Here is an 8,818-nt window from a genome sequence, read left to right as displayed (position 1 = left end):
CAGGGAGAAAAATCTTTTTGCTTGTTTCTAAAAACATTGGAAAAACTGGAAAAAGTTCTTGGGGGCAGGGAAGAGAATATGAAGCAAAGCAAAAACAAAACAAAGCCCCCCAAATCCCTCTTTTCTTTAAGAAAACTAATACAGGGAGATGACACAAGGCTGGGAGACATAGCTGTAACACAATGGATGACAGAGGTAGGATCCCCAAAGTTCTTGACAGACTAACCCGAATAACCTGGATATAGTAGTATGAAATTCAGTAAGCATTAATGTGAAAGTGCTACAAAGAATCAACTGTTCGTGTAAAGAATGGTAGCTGAACAACAGTTCATAGAAAAGACTTATCATCTTAGTGGAACCCAAGTTCCTTGTGAGTCAAAAGCGTAAAATCATAGCCAAGAAGCTAGTGCTGTCTTTTGACTGAATGAAGGGAAGTATAGTCTTCAGACAAAAGAGTTAGTCCAGCTGTACTGGGCTCACATCTGGAGGACAGTATTCAGTTCCAGGTATCATATTTTGGGAGAAAACTGATAAGATGGGGGAGGTCCAAAGGAGTATGATCAGAATGGTGAGGAGATTGGAAATGCCATACAAGGTCTGGTTGAAGGAACTAGTGGAAGAAGGATTTGATTTGGCCCCATAAGGCAGGACTAATAGCAATGGGATAAGGTGTAAAGTGGCAGATTTCAGTTCAATGCAAGGAAAAATCTGTTAACACTTGGAATCATCCCAGAGAGGGCAACCTTTAAAAACCTTTTCTTTACATGTTATTTCCTTTGTACTCAACATCCTCATCTGTAAATATGGGTATATTTTGATGAAGACTGAATAAATCATACCTAAAATTTCAGAGAACAGAAACAGTTCTCTCACTCAATCTAACTGCATTTTATTGAAAGCATATGAAACAATTTTTTTTTGTTTTGTTTTTGTTTTTGTTTTTTGTTTTTTTCAGGGCAATGGGGGTTAAGTGACTTGCCCAGGGTCACACAGCTAGTAAGTGTCAAGTGTCTGAGGTCGGATTTGAACTCAGGTACTCCTGAATCCAGGGCTGGTGCTTTATCCACTGCGCCACCTAGCCGCCCCCAACAATTTTGTTTTACTCATACAAGAAAGATACAAGTGGAAGCATGCCTTCTTCAGGTATAACCATGTCACCTACCTGATCAAGAAGTTTCTAATGTCTCCCTATTACCTATAGGGTGAAATAGAAATTCTGCCATCTGGCATATAAAGCCCTTTATAATCTGTCTCTAATTTACCTTTCCAGATCAATTTCATATTATTCCTACTCATGGTTTCCATGTTTTAACTGTACTGGTCTTTCTATTCTGCCTTTACAAAATTCCATCTCCCCTCCCAATGCCTTTGCCTGGAATGCTTTCTCTACCACCTTCTTCTTTTTCAATCCCAAATTCCCTTCAAGACTCAGTTCACCTCCACCTATACCTTTACTGATTCCTTAGCCTTTTGGGTTCTCCATTCTCCCACAAAGTTAGTTTTTATTTACCTCATTTTAAAAAATATTTATTTATCCGTACATGAATTGTTTCTCCCACTAGAGTGTAAGCTTCTTGAGGCCAGGTCGTTATCATTTTTGTCTTTGTATCCTCAGTGCCTGGCTCAGCAACTTGCATAGAGTTAACACTTAATGCTTGCCAAATTGAATTAAATCCTATTCTGTTGACATCTACTGGGCCCCCGTCTTTGGCTGGCATAAGAAAATGAAACCATGCCCTCCTTCCAGAAAGTCAACTCTATCCAAACATAACATGACCACCAGATGGCCCACAGATGTTAGGGACTTTGTGGTTTTATACCAAGTTAGACAAAGAAAAATGAAGTGTCTTACCAAGACATCCACCTAGAATGACCAGATCTGAGCAATCCTTGACTATACCTATCGTGAATGGGTCAGATAAACTGAAACACAAGAGTTGAGGGAATTCTTTTGAAGTCAGTCTGCAGTCATAAATATTTGTCGGTCACTCTAGCTGCTTCTATGAGACTGCCCTTCCTTATTCTCTGGGTGAAGGATCCTGATCTAACCAGCTGCTTCATTAAATGATGTATATAAATATTTTCTTATAGTATGGCTACTCTGAACAAATAAATGGAAGGTATTCACAGTTTTTCTATCACTTGGGATTTTCCCAAGAATAGAGATGGAATTGAAAAAGGTGACAACCTTCAAAAATGGATGATATTTGTATTTACTGCATGGGGATCTCAGAGGGTTAATCATTAGTTGTGGGCACAAGGTTCACCTTAGAAAATGTCAGTGAGGATAAGTAGGAATCTTGGACTCTAACTTATTTCCCTCTCTCCTAGGGTCAGCTTTCAGTACTCCAAATGTCTTGTGGAGGATGGATTTGTCACAGGCCCTTAGCCAAGACAGAGGTTACATATAGGCTGCCATTCCTAGACTGATAATGCCCTTGATCTAGCTGTGAAGCTCCCACTGCTGAAAGTGGAATCCCAGGGAGTCTATGGCCTTTGAAGACTTATTTAAATCTAGGCTGATGGAGTCATAAATATATTGTTTGGTCACTCATCATGTTCAAGATACAAAAACCTGAGGGTAGGGAACTCACAAAAGAAGAGGAAAGATTCTATTTTCTATCATCAGCGTTTAAAGGGAATGAGTTTCCCATTCAAAAATGAACAGTCCTCATGGTGGCTTTATTATTGGTTTTTAAAAATTATTTCCTTGAATGAAAACAAGGTCTGGTGAAAGCAAGTTAGCAAGTTCCATTCCACTGTTTCCACATTCTGTTTAGTTTTAAAAGGGCAATGTGAAAAAAGTGACAAAAAAAGCATCTCTGCACAGCTACCAACAAATTCTGGGCTCTGCCCACAAGGAAGGGGGTAGTGTTTAAGCTGTCAGGGCCATGAAAATTGGATGTTGGCACACATCACTTGGATGGAAAAACAGAAACTGTCAGTCTGCCTTTGATTTCAAGAGTGAGTAGTTCAGGGTAATTCTGCTGCTAATTCAACGTACTTCTCTGTAAAAATATAGGTAGTAGTCATGACTTTCTTTATAATGCCCTGAAAGAATATTCTGTGGAAACTAGATGGTGCAATGGATAGAGTGCAAGACCTGGAATCAAGAAGACATGAGTTCAGATCTAGCCTGTGATGCTTACCAGCTGTGTGACCTTGGATAAATGCCTTAACCACTGTCTGTCTCAGTTTCTTCATCTATAAAATGGAAATAATAATAGCAGCTACCGGGGCGGCTAGGTGGCGCAGTGGATAAAGCACCGGCCCTGGAGTCAGGAGTACCTGAGTTCAAATCCGGCCTCAGACACTTAACACTTACTAGCTGTGTCACCCTGGGCAAGTCACTTAACCCCAATTGCCTCACCAAAAAAAAGAAAATAATAATAGCAGCTACCTTTCAGGGTTATTATGAGGATGGAAGGAGATACTATCGATAAAGCACTTTGTAAACTTTAAAGTGATATATAAATGCTACCTATTATTAAGATGTCAGAGTTAGAATGGGGAACTGGGTTCAAATTCTGGCTTGGCTACTTTGTGACCTTGCTCAAATAATTTCTCCTCTCTGGGCCTCAGTTTCCCCATCAATAAAGTCTTTGCAGCTCAAAAGCTATGGCCCTCTGGATATAATAAGCATCTTTGGGGCTGGGACTATTTTGTTTCTCTCTTTCCACCTCCAGATCATAATACAGTGACTGGTACAGAGTTGGATCTTAATCATGACTTGTTGAATGAATTGAAATGAATTAAATTGGAAGGGCCCCTAGAACAAAGAACATAACACTTGGACCATAAAGAACCTTGGGACATAGAATATAGAATGCCATACCTTAGGGATCATCTAGGTTACCTTCTCTGCCCCCTGCCCCAGAATCATTGTCAGGTAAGACACTTAAAGCCCAGAAAAGGGAATTAATTTGCTCAGAACCACATATTGAAGTAGTGTTTGAGGCAAGACTAATGCTGAGGTCCTTCTGTGCTTACTCACATTCTGAGCACAGTATCCTGGAAAGGGCAATGGATTTGGAGTCTAGCTCTGTGTTCTTCTGCCTGTGTGACCTCAGATGGGTCACCTTTATCTCTCGGCCTCAGCGTCCTCATCTATAAAATGGTATAGGATTTATATAGATCCTACTATGTGCCAAATACTGTACTAAGTGTTTTACAAATATTACCACATTTGATCCTTATAACAACCCTGGGAGGTAGGTACTATTTATGTTCCTTATATTATAGTTGAGGAAACTGAGGCAGACAGAGGGTTGTGTTTTTTTTTTTTAAGTGGTTCAGTCCAGGGTCATACAATTAATGTGTCTGAGGCCATATTTGAACTCAGGTCTTCCTAACTCCAAGCCCCAGGGCTCTATCCACTGTACCACCCAGCTGCCTTTAATATTGATCACTAAGGTCCCTTTTAACTCTAAATCCTGCACATCTCTGTAGTTTCACTTAAGATAGGTGCCTTCCTGAGCCTTTTGATGAATACCGGCTATATTAGGCAGCTAGGTGGTACAATGCAGAGCACCGTGTCTAGAGTCCGGAAGTTGTTGTAGTTATTGTTCAGTCATTTCAATACTATCTGACTTTTCAGGATCTCATTTGAGGTTTTCTTGGCAAAGATACTAGAGTGGTTTGCCAGTTCCTTCTCCAGATCATTTTCATAAATGAGGAAACTGAAGCAAACAGGGTTAAGTGACTTGTCCAGGATCACCCAGCATAGTAAGTGTCTGAGGCCAGATTTGAAGGAAGATGAGTCTTCCTGACTTCAGGCCTGGCACTTTATTCTCTGCACCACCTTGCAGCCCCAGAGTCAGGAAGACACGAGTTCAACAAAGACTTCAGAAACGTAATAGCTGTGTGACCCTGGGCAAGTCATTTAACCCCTGTCTGCTGCAGTTTCCTCATCTGCAAAATGGAATAATGATAGCACCTACCTCCTGGAGTCATTGGGGAGATTAAGATAATATTTGTAAAGCACCTAGCACAGAGGCTAAGTGCATTGTGGGCTTTTTGTAAATGTTAGCTATGATTATGATTATGATTATTAGAATTGTCCTAAAGTTTTATGATGAGAATATATCTATGTATGTTGAGGTGAGGGGATAGGGAAATGGACTAGAATAAAAGTCAAATCACTTTTGAGGGACAAATGGGAGAACAGGACACTGCCCTCATTGTGGGGAATCCCCATCAGCCCCAGGGAAGAGGGCATGGGCCAGAGTCTGCAGGTAAAACTTCAAGGTCAACTAGTTCATTTCAATAGACCTTTTGAAGAGCCCAGTTTATGGTCACATCACATTAAAGGGCCCTATTTTAAAATAGCAATCTTTGTCAGGTGTGAGAATTTTCTGTCTGCTCAAAGAACTTGTGATTATCATCAAGAGTTGGGACACACTATAAAATTAATGCCAGAAAACCAACAGCTCAGAGAACAGGGAGATAAGGGAGTTTAGGAGTCTGTGGTCTCCTGGTAATGGCTACAGTAGAAAGAGGCCCAGCCAGACAAAGGCTTGGAGTACAGTTCTGGGCTCTCCCACTTGCTGCCTTCATGACCCTGGACAGGTCACTCCCCTGTCCGGCCTCAGTTTCTTCTTCCATAAAATGAGGGGGTTGAGCTAAATGACTTCTGAGGTCCCTTCTAGCTCTAAATCATTTTATTATTCTTTGTTACAAGGGATGGTTCTCAAGTTAGAGGAGAAGGGAAAAAATCATCGATGTTTTAAAAAAAAGAGGTAACAGTAAAATTTGCAAATATATGTACAAAAAAAAAGATCTATGATCTTATGTTCTTGTAAGTTGAGTCATTTCTCCAGAAGGGCTTCTCATCATGATGGAAGTCAGTGTTTTTCAAACAATCCATCTCTAAGGGGCTAGTCTCAAAGAGAATAAGGGTCTCACAAAGTCTGTGTCTGCCCTCCAGGCATCTCTTCCAGGCCCAGCCTCCTGGTTTGGAGTTCATCAGCAGGACCAGATTCTCCCCCTTCCCCTCTCTCCCCCCCAAAAGCTGTCCCACAATCTCTTACAGAGCAGAGAAACCACTGGCATAGGTTAGTTTTATAAATGACATTCAGCTTCAAAGACTCCGAAGGAAACCAACCAAATGCCACTTTACCAATGGGTTTTGAGATTAACCAATAATAATCCCTTTTCTATCTCTTCACAGACAATAAGAGTCTGTGCAGCCTTCCTGGTTCTCACACTCCTCTGAGTTTTCCTGGCCCTCCTGTTCACCCCCCACCCCCACTTCATCCATCATGCCAAGAGCCACAACATCCTGAGTGTTCATAGGCAACCCCCCTCTCCCTTACCTTCAGTAGATTTTTTTTTTAACTCCAAAGCAACTTTCTTGTTCTCCCCACAATTCAACAAACTAATCAGGTCATTGTCCCATTGCTGTGTGAATGAGAGAAACAGAAGGCAGAAAGTTGGTCTCTAGAAGTCGGTCTCTGTGTGTGTGTGTGTGTGTGTGTGTGTGTGTCTACATGGGTTGGTGAAGTCTCATCTACACCCAAGGCAATCTATAAATAATAATGGTGATAGTGATCAAGGTAAAACAAACACATCTGCTTTCTCCTACAAGTTCTGAAAAATTACCCTCAGAAATGCTGATTATGAGCACTCCCATTGATTTAGAGGAAGATAGACGAGCCATGCATTACAGAAAATAGGAGCCCCAGGTGCTCTTCCAACAAAGTCCCAATGACTACTCGGATATTAGGTCTGAATCTAAAGCCAATATAACATGCAGGAAATTTCTGCAGAATCAAAGACTTAGAATCAGAAGGACCCTCCAAAGGCATTAGACCAACCCGGACATGACAGAATTACCTTTTACTACATCCCTGATGGATCACTATTCAGCCTCCACTTAAGGACCCCGTGTTGGGGAATTCACTACTGTCAAAGACAGCCCATCTACTTTTGAACAGGGGTAATTGTAAGGAAGTTTTCCCTTAGTTCCAGTCAAAATCTGCTTCTCTGTGACCTCCACATGATCCTCTTAGTTCTTTCCTTTGGGGTCAAGCGGAACAAGTCTAATAGGATTATAGATTTAGAATTCAAAGGGACCCTAGAAGCCACCAAATCCAACCCCATTTTATAGATAAGAAAACTGAGTTTGTCTTGTCCAGGATCACTCAGTACTAAGTGTCTGAGGTAGTCTTCTTGACTCCAGTTAAAGCACTTTATTTACCTAGCTTTCCCTGCTCATATTTCCCCCATTACCCTGAGATCTTCTCTTTTCCAAACTTAATATCCTTCAGTTGATTCCCTTCTGTCTTTATTTTTTACTTATTCACCCATTTGTTTATTTATTTGCATGCTTATATATATATATTATATACACACATATATAGATATAGATATTTGTTTATTTGTTTGTTCATTCATTCATTCATTTATTTATTTTCAGGGCAATGAGGATTAAGTAACTTGCCCAAGGTCACACAGCTAGTAAGTGTCAAGTATCTGAGGCCAGATTTGAACTCAGTCCTCCTGAATCCAGTCCTGGTGCTTTATCCACTGCACTACCTAGCTGCCCCCCCACCCCCACCCAGTTGATCCCCTTTTGTCAGGGACTCTAGTCCTATCATCATCCCAGTTGCTCTCCTCTGGGTAAACGCTGGCTGATGCAAGTCCGTTCTAAAATGAGCTGTCCTGAACTGAGCACAAAACTAGTTGGGGCAGTGACAGAGAGGCAATATACTACCAGGTAGAAGATAGGAATACTATGACCTTCCTTGTTCAGTACACTATGGTTTTATTATTTATTGAACCAAACTAAACTAGACCCAAATGCTGATATTTTGCTGGTCTATGAGATGAACCCAAGTCAACCCCATCCCATATGAGCTGGGGGAAATTACTTTTTTCTCCAGGATGCCCTGTTTTCCAATCTCCAAAGCAAAGATTTAGTCTCTGTTGTTCAATAGTTTCAATCATGTCCTACTCTTCATGACCTCTTTTGGGGTTTTCTTGGCAAAGATTCTGGGGTGGTTTGTCATTTCCTTCTCTAGCTCATTTTACAGATGAGGAAACTGAAGCAAACAGGGGTAAGTGACTTGCTTAGGGTCACACAGCTAGTAAGTGTCTGAGGTCAGATTTGAACTCAGGTCTTCCTGATTTAGTCTCTAAGGTCATTTATTGTCAGTACAAGGAGATCGGGAGGAATTTTTCCTGTGAAAGGGCAGTATCTGCCTATTTTCCTTCCAGTCCTCAAGGACCCCCAAGCTCCCAATATTCTGCACTTGATTAAAAAAAATTTTTTTTTCTCTGCACTTGATTTTAACAGACATGTTGGAGGTAGGGGCAAAAATATGAGGCAAAATTGCTAGGCAGCCAAGGTAGTACAGTGAGTAGAGTGCTGGACCTAGAGTTGTGAAGATCTGAATTCAATTGCAGCTTCAGATGCTTACTAGTTGAGTGACCCTGGGCAAGTCACTTAACCTCTATCTCAGTGTCTTCATCTATTAAAAAAAATCTATTAAATAGCAGCTACCTCCCATGGCTGTTGTGAAGTTAAAATGAGATATTTGTAAAGTGCTTTGCAAACCTTAAAGTGCTATATAAATCCTAGCTCTTATTAGTGTTACTATATGAGTCAGTATTCCATTATTCTCTAATTCTATGTTCATTTCCTTCCACTGGATTGGAAGCTCCTTGGGATGGAAACCTTCACTTGTACCTCTTCTTTCCCTTTATACCACTAACTACACACAGGTTTGGTAACTACATAGTAGTTACACCATAACTACTTACTAACTGATTGGATTTGAAAAACGAAACACCTAATGAGCCAATTCAAACTGGAGCC

This window comes from Dromiciops gliroides, chromosome 2, assembly GCF_019393635.1.
Source record: "Dromiciops gliroides isolate mDroGli1 chromosome 2, mDroGli1.pri, whole genome shotgun sequence".
Lineage (NCBI taxonomy): Eukaryota > Metazoa > Chordata > Mammalia > Microbiotheria > Microbiotheriidae > Dromiciops > Dromiciops gliroides.
This window is presented reverse-complemented; position numbering follows the sequence as displayed.